This window comes from Telopea speciosissima, chromosome 5 (assembly GCF_018873765.1).
Source record: "Telopea speciosissima isolate NSW1024214 ecotype Mountain lineage chromosome 5, Tspe_v1, whole genome shotgun sequence".
Lineage (NCBI taxonomy): Eukaryota > Viridiplantae > Streptophyta > Magnoliopsida > Proteales > Proteaceae > Telopea > Telopea speciosissima.
Window position 1 is genome coordinate 31319425 of NC_057920.1, and position 18875 is coordinate 31338299.

Genomic DNA, 18875 nt, shown 5'->3' on the forward strand with positions numbered 1-18875 from the left:
AGTAGGGTATAAACTCTTTCAGGGGTGGTCTCTTTTACTTTCTCAACAGAATCATCTTTGATTTCTTTAACCAAATCATCTGGGATCTCTTTAGGTTCAACAGACGAACCAGGAACAGTAGGCACTTCAATGGCCTCTTTAGAAAGGGGAGAGTCAATAGGAGTATGAGATAGTAAAGACTGAGTTATACTAGCCTGTTGATACTCACAGCCACTCCTTAAAGCATAGAAAACATTAACCTGGCTGAAGGGCCCTTGAAGCTGTTAGCCTTGTACCTAGTTGAGTGGAGGAGCTTGGGTACCTTGTTAAATATGAACCTGATGCCTAGGATTTGGTTCAGGTTGGCTAGGTAACTTCCCTGTTTCCCTCTCATGCAAAATTGTGACAAGTTGGGTAAGTTGCTTCTCCATAAGGGTCATTCTTTTCTCAATCTCACCTATTCTTGGTGCCTCTCTTGTATTGATGAACCCTGGGGGTGGCTGATAGGGTGCAAGGAGAGGAGGCCTAGTAGAATTCACAGAAGGTCCTAGATGAGGACGAGGGGGAAAGGGGTTAAGAGACATTCCTTGGCTTTGTGGTGCATAGTTGGGCCTTTGGACACCAAGCTGGCCTTGATGGTTAAAGTTGGATGGGCCTGCTTGGTTCCCTTGATTCCAAGAGAAATTGAGGTGATTTCTCCATCCTGGATTGTAAGTATTGCTATATGGGTTATTTTGGTAGAGAGCACTTACATTCTCAGTGCTGGAATTGCCCACCAAGGTGTTGGGGCATTCCTCCAAAATATGTCCAAATTTTGGCACCAACTGCATATTGTAAACTGGTTGACCTGGTTAACCGGTATAGACTCTTTAAGAACTATGGACTCCAACCATTTTATGAGGCTGTCAAGTTTGGCCTCCTTAGCTGGCATACCCTCAATGAGATACCCCTTAGTGGTCCTTCAGCCTCTTGGGAAGATTCTCATTCCCTAGTCTTATCAGCCAAGTTGGTTAAGAATGTCCATGCATCATTTTCCTCAGAAAAAGAAGTAAAGCCTGCAGGACACATGGACTCTACAAGTTGCTTGGTTTGATAATCAATACCCTCATAAATAATTTGGTATAGCTGCCATAAGTCGAAACCATAGTGAGGGCATTCTAAGAGGAGGTCCTTAAATCTTTCCATGAATTTAGAAAAGGACACATGTGGTTTCTGCCTGAACTGGAGGATGTCACTCTTAAGCTTATTGGTCTTGTGAAGAGGGAAGAATTTTCTCAAAAAGACAATGGTGAACTCATCCCATGTATTAGTGGAATTTGTAGGCAGTCCATAGAGCCACTTTTTGGCCTGGTCTTTCAGGGCAAAGGGTATAAACCTAAGCCTAACTGCATCATCAATCAAATTCTAGACCTTAATTAGAACACAGACCTCCTCGAATTTCCTAAGGAAGAGATATGCATCTTCATTGGCCATCCCATGGAAGTTGGGTAGCATGCTAATGAATTTGGTCTTGAGTTCATAATTGTTTCCTGTAACAGGTTGTAAGTTGATGCAAGAAGGCTGTGCAGCCCTTGTAGGATACAACCTATCCTTACGAGTCTTGGGTTGTTGGTCAACCATGGTCAAAGGTGGGGTTAAGGGTAATGGAGAAGGTGGTATTCTAATAAGATGATTAGATGAATCACGAGTCCACACCGTAGCCACCTAAACAGATATGAGGTCTCCTTTAGAAAAATTGAAGAAAAATAAAAGACTTAAGAAAAAGTACTAAAAACAAGAGGAAGCCCAAGGTAGATAGTGCATCTATCCCTCAAAAATCAAAACAATGGTTCAAAAGCTGTAAGGATGCCATATAGGTTGACAGCAAGGGAACCCGTTTAGTCTTCTATAGCCACCTACGGTCGACTCCAAATGGATTCTGATGTAGAGTGCATGTCTACTATACGTTTGTGTTTCCAACGCTCTCACTATGTCGCTTTCCTGTTATCAAGAGTGGTCACCTCCAAAGATAAGTCACATGCCAATCCACCCAACCAAGTCAAGATGTAGCGTCATAGATAACTTAATCCTATGAGGGACACCAAAAGATGGAGGGTTGAAGCATATGAAGGACTTTAGATTGGGCGCATACTATTTGAAATCGAAGAGAAACAAGAAGAGGTTTTCAAAAACTGTTTTTTATTTTTTTCAGAAAAAGAAAAGAAAATAATAAACTAAAACACTTCAAACTACTTAAAAATCAGATAAATAAAATGGACAATAATCTCCCCGGCAACGGCGCCAAAAACTTGTTTGAGTTAAAATAAAACCGTAAGCATACGGGTCAATTGTAGCTACGGGTCGAACACGAGGAGATATACGCCACTCTATTTAACTAACTTAAAAGTAATGCATAGTGAACCAAATTAAAGTGTTAAATTAAATTAATTAAACTAACGAAAATCAATGCATCCTAACTCATAAGCATCTAACAAAATTAAGGGATTAAATCGGCATCCTAACACATGAGCATCTAACCTATCAAACTAAAGCGAATTGAAAGGAATAAAAATACAGCCACACATACTAACCACATAAAAAGAAATAAGGAAATAAAAATACATTCACAAACCACAACCATATAAAATAAAAATAAAAGAAATAGAGGGAGAAGAAGAAGAAGAAGATAGAGAGAGATAGAGGAGATGGAGAATGAGATTGAGAGTTTTACAGATGTGCTTGCATGAATGTAATTGAAAAGCTTGAATACTTGCATAAACTTACCATGGCCTCCTCTTCTAAATCTTCAAGTCTTGTCATCAACTTAAGAACTTAGACTAGAAGGCTTAAAACCTAAACTAGAATTAAGAAATTACAACCCAATTGAAGACTTAAATTGAAATTAAACCATAAACTAAACCTATTATAACCATTAAAGGAATATCAAAAACAGCAAACTAGAACTTAGAAAAGCCAAAAATCACAAATTAGAAGGAGAAGAAGAGAAGAAATTTCACTAAGTGAATGAGCAAACTTTACAAGAGAGGTAGGGGGTATTTATAGGGGAAAGGGGAGAAGAGAGAAGAGGGAAGTGTAGGAGAAATATTCCCTAAGAAAAGAGAATATTCTCTTCTCCTTCCTTCTTTACATTGCCTTGACTCCTAAGAAAAAGAAAAAAAAATAGAAAGAAGAAAAGAAGAGAATATTGTTTACATAAACCTTCTATTTCTAGAAAAGTAAATTTCTAATTCTAACTTGTGCTTCCTTTTCTTTGTAGATATCTTCTCCAAGCAATAAAATCAAAGCATCTTTGATTTTTCAACCTTCCATAGATGAGAAAATATATTTCAAAATAAATCTATCCCAAGTGAAATTCCAGGAATGCCCTCGAAAAGTTGGAAGAGAGAGAGAGAGCGATGACTAGGATTCCACTCAACCAAATAAAAAAATCCCCAATGTGTCCTCTAAAAATCATGGGGCATTAAATGCAGCCCATAAAAATCGTGGACACCTTGTGGGCCTTCAAAATTAATGGAATCTAATGGCAGTGTGGGTCCCTCCATGTGGGTAGTTGTCCTTCTCTCTCTTCAAGAATGCAAAATTGTCGAAGCGGCCCTGTACTTGCAGTAGATCTCCACCATTGCTTAAAAATATCTTCTATAATGTCAAAAATGTCCTTGGGCAGTGGAAGACTGACTATGGGCTTGCACTACAGCTCCTTTCTGACCCATTATCCTTTCTTAGGTTGAAAAGAATAATCAACTGTACGGTGGGCTAGACGAATGCGTACTTGCATTCTGTCACATCCAACTTGCTCTAAATTTAGTCATCTTTGCAGCTATGGAAGGAAAAATGGCAATTTTACGTGAAACTTGGGACATGCAGCTCCTGATAGTCTAGACTAGCCCAAAACCTAAAAAACACAAGAAGCACCAAAGTAACTCTGTCCAATGTGGTAAAATATATGCTTTATGCCCTAAGATTTCACACATAAATGTGCTCATCAGTGACTTGCACCATAGGGGCGTTTCCCCAAAGAAGATAATGGTCATCCGACCATAATGGTGATTTGCACCATAGGGGCGTTTCCCCAAAGAAGATAATGGTCATCCGACCATAATGGTGATTTGCACCATTGGGGCGTTTCCCCAAAGAAGACGATGGTCATCTGGCCATAATGGTGATTTACACCATAGAGGCATTTCCCCAGAGAAGATACTAGCCCACAGACCATGATGGAGTAAGTAACATCACAAGGGTGTTTCTCCACAAACAAGGATGATGATTAGTTGCAACGTTCTGAAGAGGATTCTATAAGTTAAAGGAAGCAATCACGAGATTATAGGAGAAGATATCCTACAGAAATATGAGATTACGTTTACAGAAAGATGAAAATATATCAAGAAGATTGCTCGGGTAACAAGATTCTTTTATATTCAGTACACCGATACCAGTATACAAGTGCAAGCTTACAAAGCAATTATATTTCTCAAATACAAGTACACCGTAAGGTTCACAAGCACTACAAAGGAATCTTGCTCGGTCCCGAAAACCACTTCACCGCAAGCAGAAAACCTGACAAACGAATTGCACAACCACACCGCCAGGAGAAAACTGGCTTTGAGGTCACGAACAGAAGAAGGCTGATGAAAACCAAAAGCCGAGAATGGGGAAGTGTGAAACAAGAGTAGCATTGACACAATGATCGATACCAAGCTCGACCATGATGAAGTAAAATCACCTACTCCACAGCAACCCCGAGAATCAACAGTTGACCACCTTGCCAGATGGGATTCTCCATCAGCGTGCCAAAGCACCAAAATAGCCCTATTTCTACTCCTCTCAAGCCACCAGAAGTAAAGAGCCAAAAAATTATGGGAGAAAACAAAGGCTTTTAGGGTCCTTCAGTACCCCAACAGATCCACACCACTGCCTGCCAAATACATTAACAGTGAAGGTCGGCAGCAGGGAGTCTCCTCAAGATTCTCCACCTCTCTGATGCAACCTTCCTTCTCCAAAGAATTGGCAATGGGAAGGTCCCCCGAGAGGTACCATCACAGCCTGACAACCCTAAAGACACTACATGTCAATTGAGGATCGAAGCTGTGATGAAAAATGTCAATTGAAGATTGAAGCCGAAAGTGATACTTCTGAGAAGATAGATCTTCAAAAACTTGCAACCCTTGCATCTTAGAAAGCAACGGCAACTAAAGCTCCATAAAAGATAAAGAGTCTCTGTGGAACAATCGAGGAAAAACGATACAGAGGAATCCATTTCTCTTTGAAGAAGCAAAACTATAAAGGGGGTAAACCCTATTTATAGGGCAGGATCACCATTCAAAAGAGGAACCGAATATTGGAGAAGTAACTGCCCCACTTACTGAGAAGTTACGTCCAAGGCCACATGTTTCAACCCCAATGGACTAGCGGTCTCCCAGAACCGTAGGTAGAACAGTTACCTAGACAGCGATTCGATTTCCTCACCAATCACATCAATGCAAAAGTATATGAAAAGCCAGTCAAATAGGGGCATAATAAATGTTGGCATTGGAAATCTATAAAAAATCGCTGAAAAGGGGTTTGCATCATGATGAAGAAATACGTCATTGGAAAAGAAATGTCAACAGAAGTCAGAAGAAAAGAAGGATTTAACTATTCAATAAATAGAAAAAGCAACATAGATCCAACCAGTCCCGAGCGCAAAGAAGCAAAGTCTGTACATCCAACCTATAACAACTACAATTTCAAATGTTTAAGCTCTGGACGAGGTGGAACTGGGGAACAAACACGCTCAGGTCAGCCTTGCCCTTTCCGTTATCCCTTTTTGTATTGCCAGGAGGAGGAAGATCTTTTGGGATCATCGAGGATCCCCCCCTCCTAAGAAACCAGGCTCGGATTAGCAATATCTCCCTATTCTAGGAGGCTTCAGTGGTCTCAGAACTTTTGGAAGGCACAGGCGGGGGCTTGAAAGACTTTTTCTTAGAGGAATCCTTACTTAGCTCAATGGGTGGCATTTTTTGCTTCTTGCTCCACTCAGAGGAAGCTACGATTGTATCCCCAGTAATTTGGAGGTCCTCCTCCTCTATGAATGATGCCACAGAATCCAAATTGAAGTCAACTGCAATCAACAAAAGCAATATGTGAGACAAAGAAAACTTTCTACATTAGGGGATAACTCACGAGATACTCACCCTGTTCCAATTCGCCAATATTCTGCACATCAACGGCCTCTCCCCTGATACGATTCCCGTCTGCTATCAATTTCTTCAAAGTTACTTGATCCGTAGAATCTAACTGAGGAGTCTTGTTTTTGGCCTTGGTATCGGGGTAACCCCATGTGGTAGGACAATTAGGCCCCACCAGAACTGCCCAAAAAAATCTTTGTTTCCAACCGTGGTTAGACGTCGGGAGAGACTCTACTATAGGAATACCAGCTCATTGACGAAAATAATACCACCCGGGATGACCACTGTTCTGATTTAAAGTGAAACACTTGATGAACAGTGTTGGGGAGACACACATTTTTAAACGGAAGCATTTTATCAAAAAGGCTCCAATGCACCTCCACCCATTAGGAACCAATTGACTGGGGGCAATTTGATAATGCCTAAAAGTTGACCCACGAAAGGAGAAAGAGGGTATTGGAGACCGGCCTCAAAAGCGTCAAGGATAAGTCCCACTTCTCCAGGTCGGGGTTGATTCAATCTGTCCTCGGATGAAGGAACTCTCAGAACAATCTCATTTGGGATTGCGTACACATTTTTTATTTCTAGAAGATTATACTCAGATAGAACAGAGCAAATCTCATCAACCCCCTTTCCGATTGTAGGATCTAGTTGTGGCTGGCAAACTCGATAACCTTTTTTTCCAAGTTCTTTCATGGAATCGAGACTATAAGAACTAGCCAGCGCTCCAGTAGAATTCCTAGGAACGAACGCTGAAACCCTAGAATTTGTATCACTCACAGTGAATGATTGAGAAGAAACTCCTTTTTCCTTGGGTAACTCCATGATATAATCTATCACCTTCTTCTAGCAAAAATTCTACTTCGGTCTCTACCCTAGATGAGTGATTTTTCTTTGTTTTTCCCATTTCCGCTAAAAATAAAGGGAAGGAAAAAGAACTACAAATAAAAGAAGAGAAAGAAAAAGCACTTACTTGGGAAGAAGAAGGATACAGTTGAAGAAGATATGGAGGGACAGAATAACACAATGGTGGAGCTTGAAGAAAAATCCTTCACAGAGAGAACTTGAAGATCAAAAAATAGAAAACTCGAGAAGATTAGAATGTTTTTTACGCACTTGAAAACGACAATGAAAAACCCTCGATTAAGATCCTGTTATTTAAATATTGTTGAACGGACCAAATATTGGGGGAGATGAAAGGACCTATACCTAGGAATTAGAGAGCTATCATTAGAACACCGGGAGGAATAAAAAGGTTTAAAAGTTTAAAAGTTAAATTTTAACTCTCCATCAGTTCCCCCTCAAAAGAAGCGAAAAGACGATAGATATTTTGTTTCCACGTGCCTAAGAACGGCCATAGATGGCATATTTGTAAATATCTTCGAGGAGGGAATGTATCTAGATAATCTTTAAATTTTATTAAAATACACCCTTCATCTCAACCGAGGTGCCTCGACCAAGGTGAAGGGGGTAGGGGGCAAATGTTATACCATAATCTACATTAAATCATAACTGTACATGTGGATTCATCAAGAAATAAAGACTTGGAGAGCACGCTTATAAATTCCCATGTGTGTCTAACAGTTATCCCCCTATGGCAGTTAGGGACCACATCAGGAGGAATTCCCACGTGGACCAGGAATCACGGAGAAAAAGAAGGGACCACATCAAGAACGGAGGTATCAGAAAACCATGCTGCGAAGGAAGGTGATAGCTCACAGAGAATGGATTACTTGTCAATTCCCAACAATGTATATAAGTAGGGGGAGAGTCCCTCTTTAGGAGAGACGACTTTCATTCAATAAAAGATTTAACTGAGTTTTGGAGTAAAAGGCTCCCCCATCTTCTTTCGTTTATTTTCCAAATTGCTTCAGTTTTCCTGATGGGATCAAGAACTCTGTTTGTAATAAGGATTCTCATCAGCAGAAATTCTGATACAATAGGTACCATAGTTAATTAGGTTGCTTAGTAGATCTTTTTAGTTATTTAGTCATTTCTTCCAACATATTTCTGTTTGAAGCTCTATAATTTGTATTTTTCCAAGAAGTGAATAAAGTAGCAAGTACTTCTATTAAAACTATTGTCAGAGAATATGCATACGTAAGATTTCTAAGTCGAGGCACCGCATGTAATAAGCCCTCTAAGTCAAGACAGTGCATACGTAAGACCTCTAAGTCAAGGCACCGCATGTCATAGGCCCTCTAAGTAGAGGCAGTGCATATGTAAGACCTTTAAATTGAAGCATCACACCTCATAAGCCCTCTAAGTCGAAGCAATCCATACGTAAGACCTCCAAGTCAAGGCACCGCACCTCGTAAAGCCCTCTGAGACGAGACAATGAATACATAAGACCTCTAAGTCAAGGAACCATACCTCATAAGTCCTCTAAGATGAGGCAACGCAGCTCCTAAATTTACTAAATCAAAGTGAAAAATAATTGAAGGATCTACAATGGTTTGGTGAATTGCGCGACAATTATAAATGCATCCAAGCTTGTGAGGTCAATTAATGCCATAAGAGAAACAAACAATGAAAAAAGTAAGAAACTTGACATATTTTATATCGTGTGAATCGTCGCAGGTCGTTACATGAGAAGAAATGCAAACAGAATACAACACATCTCATAGAAGATCTTCATAATAAACTTTGCAGAACCATCTACTCGCAACAGACGATAGCTGAGAAGACAAAGATCCCAAAGAAAGGCAGTAAAGCAGCTATCATGGATAAACATCCATAATGGAATTTGTAGAACTATTTCCTTACTACTGCAGCTCTGTGAGTGACAGTAGTGTAGTCTAACACATCAAACCAAAAGACTTCCATAGTAAAAATGGGATTTTATACAAAACATACTATGTAGCTCCCGATTAGAAATGAGGGAATAAGGACGGCCTGCTGAATAAAGTGTAGGACAAACTACGGTCCAGGGATAAAACCATGGTTCCCTAGGGAAACCAATTATAAACCAATTAAGGTATTGCACACCTTGGGTTAGCCCATGGTGTCCCATGGGCGCCCCATTTTAATTTTTAGGGTTTCCCATGGTTGCCCATGGGAACCTTGGTGCAACCCTGTTAGGGTTTCTCCTTCCCTCATGTGTCCCATGCAATTATAGAGCACATTAGGGACAGAGAAACAACATCTCTAATCCATCACATGGCAAGAGGGATCCATCCCATACTCGAATGCGCAGCGGAAATAAATCGATTCGAGTTTCTTTTGCATCCCATAAATATTAATAATTAATAACTGAAGGAATTAAACAAGAATTGCTAACTTGGTGAGCCTCAAGTGTTGCTCCTCCAATAGACAATGGTTCTTCCTCCAGTGAGCGCTCTAAGCAAACAGATCTGAACCTCCAATGGTGCTACCAAGGTTCTTCAAGCCAATCCCAGATGCTCTCGTACTCTTCAGCATAGATCTAGGGTTTCTCAAACCCTAACTCTCAAACACAGATGAGAGAAGCAAGAAGAAGAAGAGAGATCACAAGAGGGAGAGAGAGAGAGACCAAAAATGTAGGAGAGAGAGTGTCTGCCAAAAACATGGAGAGCTTGCTTCCCTTTTGCGTTTTGGTCCCCTATATATATTATTTGGATTTAATTAAATCCTAGTAGGATTTAATAGAACCCTTGTGAGAGTCTGACTCTCTCTCTCTTTGTTTGGCAGTTTTGTTTAAACTCAAAGTGCTACACAAGTGAAGAAGCAGAATCTAATAGGGTAAGTATTAATTAGATTCTTTATTTAATTATTAATGGATAATTACAATTAGCACCAAATCCATTAATTAAATAAAGAGCCAATTAAATTAGTAAATTCTAAATAACTCCCTATATGATAACAATTTATCATATACAGCCCCCCCACTAATCAACACCATCATTATGGAATCTAGGACATGTACACATGTACTGCCAAACCCCAATCCATAGTACATGTCCATATAAGAGAGTTTGTGCATCTGATCGGGTCCCGTAAAACTCGATTAAACACTTTATTTAAAATAACTATAAATAATATATCATTTTATGTAAAATAAATTTTACAAAAACATTTTCAAAACGGCACTGGATCCAAATTCCGATCCGACCATACATAGACAATCTCTATCTTGGTGTTCCCCAATCGGGCAATGGTAACCATGTTGAGTAACTCCTTCACTCACAAAGCATTCACGCATTCCCAGAACACCGGCTTTGACTCGCTTGAGTCTCAGCCATAGATGAACCAAAGAATGCGGGCATACTTTGCAGTGACAGGGTTCCCTCAGGTAAAAGGGTGTCGGTGACACATGTCTATCCCTTCCTACATCTGGCAGTAATACATGAGGGAATCGACAAAGTAGATTCTTCGCCAATACACACATCAACATGTGAGTACTCGCATTCGTACCCTAACATCACATGTCTAGGCATACCCAATGCGACGACCATATGATAAGGGTGCCCAGCCCAAACCCTAGTCATGACTACCATTTTAAGTATAACTTAAGGACACATAATGCTCAAAAAGTTTATATCGCATGTGACAATATTAAACTAAAATATATAATAGTTTAATACAAAGGTAAACCGGGTTGAACCGGTCTGAACCGAGTTTGATGGACACACATATCCAACAATCTCCCACTTGTACATCAAAGCCAATTCCCATACATTTTAAACCCATGCCCTCTATGTGTTTTTCAAACACTCCAGGAGACAAACCCTTTGTCATGGCATCTGACACATTTTCAGTTGTGTCTACTTTAGAGATACTCACGTTGCTCTGCTGGATAATCTCTCTGATGAGATGATACTTCCGCTGCACGTGCTTGTTCCTCTGATGAGCCCTAGGCTCCTTAGCTTGTGCAATGGCCCCTCTGTTGTCACATAACAGGGGAATAGGGCCTTCAACAAGATCAGGGACTACTCCAGAAATGTTAGGAACTTCCTAACCCAAACACCTTATTAGCCGCATCATATGATGCAAGGTGTTCATAAAAATTGGGATCGGCTGTAGATTTCTGTTTTGTACTCCTCCATACAATGGCACATCCACTCATTAGACTCGTAACGACTCATAATACCTACTGCATAGCAAATGTCCGGCCTCGTATACGACATGACGTACATAAGACTCCATGTTGGAAAGGGACACTTCCCCGTTTGGAGTTCTCCATGCAAAATCTAGCCAGGACTTTGTCTATATAGGTAGCCTATCACAAGCCTAGCATCCTTTTCTGGCGATCTCTTATGAGTTTAATCCCAAGGATATAACTAGCTTCACCAAGGTCTTTCATCGAAAACATTGTGGATAACCATTATTTTACTGATGAAAGGAATCCTACATCGTTACCCATCAGCAATATACCATCTACGTATAAAATAAGAAAACATTTTGCCCTCCCACTGATCTTCTTGTAAACGCATGGTTCATCCATGTTTTGATCAAAACCAAATGATTTGATTGATTGATCAAACCTGATGTTCCAGCTTCTGGAAGCCTACTTCAGTCCATAAATGGACCTCTGCAATTTGCACACCTTTCTTTCTTTCTCCGAGGAAGAGAACCCCTCTGGCTGTTACATGTAGATTTTCTCTTGGAGAAATCCATTTAGAAATGTAGTCCGCGCATCCATCTGCCAGATCTCAAAATCAAAGTGTGCGATGATTGCCAATAAAATCCTGATGGATTTCATCATCGCCACCGATGAAAAGGTTTCCTTACAATCTATACCCTCTTTCTGGGTATAGCCCTTTGCCACCAGTCTCGCTTTGAACCTTTTAACTTTTCCATCAGTGCCCTTCTTCCTCTTGAAGATCCATTTACATCCAATTGGCTTGACGCCAGCTGGTGGATTGACTAGAGTCCAGACCTTGTTGGAATGCATCGAATTGATCTCAGAGCGCATTGCCTCCAGCCACCTAGTGGCATCAACATCCTTAAGAGCCTCAGAGTATGTCATCGGATCATCATCCGATTCAACCGATACCATGTGGAACTCTTCCATAGTTTCCTCTTCGGTTAGAAGAGTTAGCCTAGTGGGTGGTCTAATAGTCCTCCCACTGCATCGAGGTTCTTCAGGTGTTGGTATTTCAGTGGGTATGTCAATTGGTCTCACTTCTGGAAGTGACGTTTCTGAGTTATCTGATAACTCTTTAATGACTACAGATTCGGACCTCTTGGTCAACATTTCTTCCTCTAGAAATGTGACGTGTTTGCTTACTATGACCTTCTGGTCAACTGGGTCATAGAAATAATATCCTATCGTGCCTTTGGGATAGCCTATGAAATGGCATCTTGAAGTCCTGGATTCCAACTTGTTTGTCTGTTGTTTTTGCACATGTGTTATGTAACCCCATACCCTAAGGTGTTGAATACTGGGCTTATGCCCTTCCCACAACTCAAAGGGTGTCTTGGCTACAGACTTGGATGGAACCCTATTCAAGATGTAAATTGCCGTTTCTAAAGCATACCCCCAAAAAGAGAGAGGCAGTTCACTATAAATGAGCATCGTCTGGACCATATCCAATAGGGTCCGATTGCGTCATTCGAATACACCATTTTGTTGTGGTGTTCCTGGATTAGTTAGTTGACTAACTATCCCTTGCGATATGAGATATTCTTTAAATTCATCCGATAGATACTCGCCTCCACGATTTGATCATAAGGACTTGACACATTTCGAGCTGTCTTTCGACCTCGGCTTAGAACTCTTTGAATTTATCAAAGGCTTCCGATTTCCTACGCATTAAGTATATGTAACCATATCTAGAGTAATCATCGGTGAATGTGATAAAGTACTCATACCCATATCTTGCTTGTGTGTTTATGGATCCACACACATCAGTGTGTATTAACTCTAACAGATCTGTGGCTCTAGTATCTTTATTGCTAAAGGGTTTCTAGGTCATTTTGCCCTGAAGGCATGACTCACAGATTGGGAACTGTTCCACCCTCAGACTCTCTAAGGGTCCATCCCTCACCAATCTATTGATTCGGTCCACATTAATGTGACCTAATCTTAGATGCCATAGATATGTTGAGTTCACTGGAGCTGCTTTTCGTTTTAAATCAATATTTGAAACAACATTCGTTCTAATAAGGCAATCTAGAAAATACAAAGCACTTTGCACATATCCGGATGCCACAAAGGAATTATTAAAATGAATAATTGACTTAGAATTAAAGAAAAAACTATATCCATCCAAAACAAGTTTTGAAACTGAAATTATCTTCCTCTTGAAAGAGGGTACATAATAGCAATCCTTTAAAACTAAACAAGTAGAACTAAAATTTAAAATAAAAGTTCCCACAGCCATCGCCATAGTCTCAGCTCCAGTGCCCATCCGAAGACGCACCTCATTTCTTTCCAGGTTCCTTATCTAGTTGTTCATTGAATGTCATTAGAAATGTTGATTTCATGGTACAAATGTAAGTACACATAATGTGTGTGTATAGAAAAGAATTTGTTATTGCCTGTCGTATTAAGGAGACATGTTGTTGCGTCAAGAAATCTCCGGTGAGTCCTCCAAGGATGGGACCTACACGAAATAGCAAATAGATAAGGGAGATGAGTGCCGGTAGAGTATCGACGGGGGACTCTTCGATGCCTAAGTTAGATCTCTTTAGCAAATAGATGAAATAGTAGGAGTTTCAAGAATATGATCCCCCTGCATGGGGTATTACCTTCCAATTTATAGGGTTGGTTCCCTTTGGTTGACGTGGTAACGTAAAGGTCCTGATTTTACCGCTGGTGCAACCCTCCTGTCTCTAGCAGGTGGAGTGTTTCTTTTATTAGGTTATGGAGAGTCCCTATCTGATAAGGTCTCCTACATGCATGGGAGCCTTGTTTGGTGAGCATCATTAAATACTCATTAATGCCGTGGAGGCGTAGAGAGTGGTTTCCTTCACTAGATAACCATACTTAGCAGGCGATGATGTGCCAAGGTCTTTGTTGAGTAACCATGCTTAGGGGGTGGTGATGTGCCAAGGCCTTTGTTAAATAACCACGCTTAATGGGTAAGGATGTGCCAAGATGTGTAGAGTCGCCCTAGGTAGGCTAGTTGACCCAATAGGCATGCCAGCTTCCTCTTACCTCTTTGAGTGGGTCTCTGGACCTTCTAGGCTGATCTTGTGTGGGTATGATTTACCTGGTTGACCCAACTGAATATCTTTGTCGATGCCACATGTCATGTTATCATTGGGTGGCTATCATATGGTGTAACATAAAGCCCCCTACTCCAACATATTCCATTTTGGGTGTGTTGGAGTAGGACAATCTCTGACGCACCTCCTATTTTCTCGCGCTTTACTTTCTTGGAGAATGTCATAGCCCCGTGTTCTTTGTTGGGCTGGTTGAGACTCGGGTGCGTACTTGTTGCACTCACTTGAGTTGTGCATCTCCTTGTTGGTTACCCCCAAGGGTAGTGCCGTTGTCACTGCTTCATAACACGAGTTATAACTACCACATTATTAAGACTGAAGTGATTCTTATTCTTCGTCTTTACCTTTGCGAGTATCCATGCGTTGAATTTGTAAGAATCTGGCACTTCATGTGGAGTAGTCGTCTTCTTCAGTGACTCTTCATCAATGCTTCTATTGGAAAATGTTGCCATTTGTGGTATTCTAGGCATCGTACCTATAGACCTCCAATGGGAAATAGGCACAACCGATGATGTAGTTATTCTTCCTGTAATCTCTTCATGCGTTGGTCTATTCTTCAATCTGGACCATTGTGTGCTCTTCTCATCTTAATCGTTCTTTCTCCTACATAAGGGTGGTTTATTCGTCCTTGTGTGTTCTTATTTATGCAGACGCCGTGAGGTCTACTTCTGTTACCTCTATTCTGGGTCGTGGTGTCCATTGTTCTAAGTAGATTTTCTTATTTTGATGTGGCATCGTCTGAGACACCTTCTTGAATGGGGGCTATGTTATACCTCCATGTGTATTTACCATTTTTCTTCTGATGGTTGTATCCCTGTGATCTTCCTTTCGGACTTTATTTTTTGATGGCCTAGTAGTCTCAGACTTTATCTTCAGATGGCGCTTGGCATCATAATCTGTTGGTGGGTCTGGGTTTGGTCCCTCCTCTAGTTGTTTCACAGTAGCTACCGTGAATCACCACTTTGGAGGAGGGGACCATGTGTTTAGGTCCTCTATCCCGAGTGCACCCCATAGCGATCATAGCAACTCCTGGGGGGTCGCGTGCTACGATGGGAACTCTCCAGGGGTTACCCTGGATGGTGATTCTCTTAGGAGGTAAGACCTGTAAGAACAAGTCATGGTATCATCTTGGGTTCACAAGTATTGGAAATCTAGGTTACCCATGGTCGCCCATGGAACCCTAACTTAAGAACTGGCATCCCATGGGAACCCTATTATAACCCAGTTAGGGTTTGGTATAAAAATTTTACACCAAACCTCATTCCATGGTACATGTCCGTATCGGAGCATCTGTGTACGTGATAAAAAATCCACAAAACGTGATTAAATTGTTTAATCAAATACATAAATATAATACGCCATTTTATGTGAAAATAAGTTTTGCAAAACAATGTACAAAATGGCATAGGATCCTAATTCTTATCCGACCATCGATAGACTAAGTCCCCTTGATGTCCCTCAATCGAGTAGTGGAGACCATGTTGAGTGACTCTTTTACTCACATAATATTTATGCATTCCTAAAAGACCAGCTTTAGTTCTTTTAAACCGCAGTCATTGGTGAACCAAATAATATGCTCACATCATGCAGTGATAAGTCCCTCTCAGGTACTGGGTCTCGATGACACATGTCTATCCCAAACCTACATCTGGCAGTAATATATGAGAGAATCGACAAAATAAGATTCTTTGCCAATACACACATCAACATGTGTGTACTCACATTAGTCCGACATCAAACATGTCTAGTAATACCCAATGCAACGACCATATGATAAAGGTTGCCCAACCCAAACCCTAGTCATGACTACCAATTTAAAGTAATACTTATGGGCATACATTGCTTAAAATTTTATATCGCATGTGATCATATTAAACAAAATTATATGAAATGTTTAATACATAATAAATCGGGTTGAACCGGCAAGAACCGGGTTTGATGGACACACATATCCAACAATCTCCCACTTGTATATCAAAATCAAATCCCCCATACATTTTAAGCCCATACCCTCCATGTGTTTTTCAAACACTGCAGGGGATAAATCCTTTATCATGGCATTCGACACTTTTTTAGTAGTGTCCACATTGGAGATACTCATGTTACCCTGCTGGATAATCTCCTTGATAAGGTGATACTTCCGTTGCACGTGCTTGTTCCTCTTATGAGCCCTAGGCTCCTTAGCTTGTACAATTGTCCCTTTGTTGTCACATAACATGGAAATAGGGCATTTGACAAGGACAAGGACTTCCTCCAGATCTGATAGAAACTTCCGCAACCAAACATTTTCCTTTGCCACATCACAGGCTGTAAGGTATTCTGCTTCGGTAATGGAATCAGCTATAGACTTTTATTTTGTACTCCTCTATACAATGGCACCTCCTCCCATTAAGTAAACCATCCCAGATGTGGATTTTCTATCATCTTTATCTGTTTGGAAATCTGAGTTAGCATACCCCATAACCTGATAACTGACAACATCCAAAAACTAAGAAATAATACTTAGTCCTCAAATACTTGAGGATGTTTTTCATAGTAGTCCAATGCTCTAATCCAGAATTTGACTGGTAACGGCTCACAATACCCACTACATAGTAAATATCTGACCTCATATACAACATAGCATACATCAAACTCCCTACTGCGGAAGCATAGGGAATTCTCCTAATCTATTCAATGTCTATCTAAGTCTGAGGATATTGAGATTTGGAAAGATTTACTCCATGCCAAAAAGAAACACTTCCTCTTTTGGAGTTCTCCTTACTGAATCTGGCCAGAACTTTGTCAATATAGGATGCTTTTGATACGCCTAACATCCATCTTTGGCCATCTCTTATGAGTTTAATCCCTAGGATGTAGCTAGCTTCTCCAAGATCTTTCATAAAAAAAGTAGTGGATAACCACTGCATAATCGATGTAAGAAACCTCACATCGTTTTCGATGAGCAGTATGTCAACGTAAAGAACAAGAAAACATATTACATAGCCACTGAATATCTTGTTAACACATAGTTCATCTATGTTTTGATCAAAACCAAAAAAATTGATTGATTGATCAAACTTGATCTTCTAGTTTCTAGAAGCCTACTTCAGTCCATAAACGGACCACAGCAATTTGCATACTTTACCTTCTTCCTCTAAGGATGAGAATCTCTCCGGTTTCTGCATATAGATATTCTCATCTAGGTGTCCATTTAAAAAAGCAGTTTGCACATTGTGAGGACAAACAACAAGGCAGGGGATCACCATGTGTCCTCCACTCCATCCCTCTTTAGGGAGAAGAGAGAGGGGTGAATTGTATGTAGGGAGTCACCACTTAGAGGAGGGTCTAGGACCCAAGATGTATATGTAATGACTTTCATGCAATGCCCGTCTGGGGACAAATGGTCCGTTGGTCTGGGTACGGGTAAAGTTACGGTCTGGGGAAGGTATTAGGCACCCCAGTCCTCTCGGACTTGCCGGTCTTTCTATTGCTAGGCATAAGTAATTGCATAACATGCTTTTGGGGAGAATGCAAGGTACAAAAGTCATAAGGAAATAAAATGCGACAGTGAACAAGAAGGGTATACCTAGAGCTTTGGCTGCAAGGCAAGGGTTAGTATACAAGAATGTAAAAAAAAAATGACGAAAGGCTCAAAGACCTATGGGACCTAAGCATGATTGACACTAAGCTAAGCATGAATAAGAGAAGAATATGAAAATAAAGCAAAGAAACATATATGCATGATAAGGGATTAATACAGATGCATGCATGAGGGAGTCTTAGACTACAGGGGATGAGGATCATGGAGATATGCATGCATGTAGGTAAGTTACAACATAAATGAAAGAAAACAAAGGGAAAGATAAGGAGTATGGGTAATCGCCATCTAGAGAGATTTGATCCCCTTCCTCCGGCGATGCAAAATAAAGTAAAAGTGAAAACATGTATTAAATAGAATCAAGAGACCAAAGGAGGCCTACTTAGTTGAATGAAATGACGGTGTGGAGGTTTCCCTTTTGTAACTCAAGAGATTTGTACGTTTAGCAAGTATCGCTGCTTGTAGGAGGCTTCTCATGTCTATTTGTAAGCGGATACTTCATTGTCAAGCCACGATTATCAGATTAGTGTCTCCAAATCTTGATTTTGAAGTCTCAAGTAGGATTATAGTGCTCAAGAGGTAAAGGGAGTGGTAGGCTAAGTCCAAGGCTTCAAAGCTCTTGAATGAAGGCTAAATATGAGTGTAAAAGGGAACTGTCTCTGAACTGGAAACTAGGCAAAGCTCATAGGAAGTGCATGTAACCCTTCTCAACATGAGAGGGGGTGTATTTATAGATGTAGAGGGGTGTGTGCACTCTCAAAGTCGTGTGGGGATGGCTGGGTTAATCTAGATCGTCCAAGGGAGGTGTCTTTGCATCGACGGTGGGTGTAAAGTTAAGGTAAGGACCAATGGATGAGTGGCATATTTTTTATTGCCTTAAGAAAGGTTTCTTGGGGTCTAAGGGAGCTAAGATTGGGATCCAAGGTGCCAAAATAGGCTTGGTCACGAAAGGAATCGCAATCGGAGCTAAACATGGCAAGTTTGGGCTTCTCGGATTTGTAGAT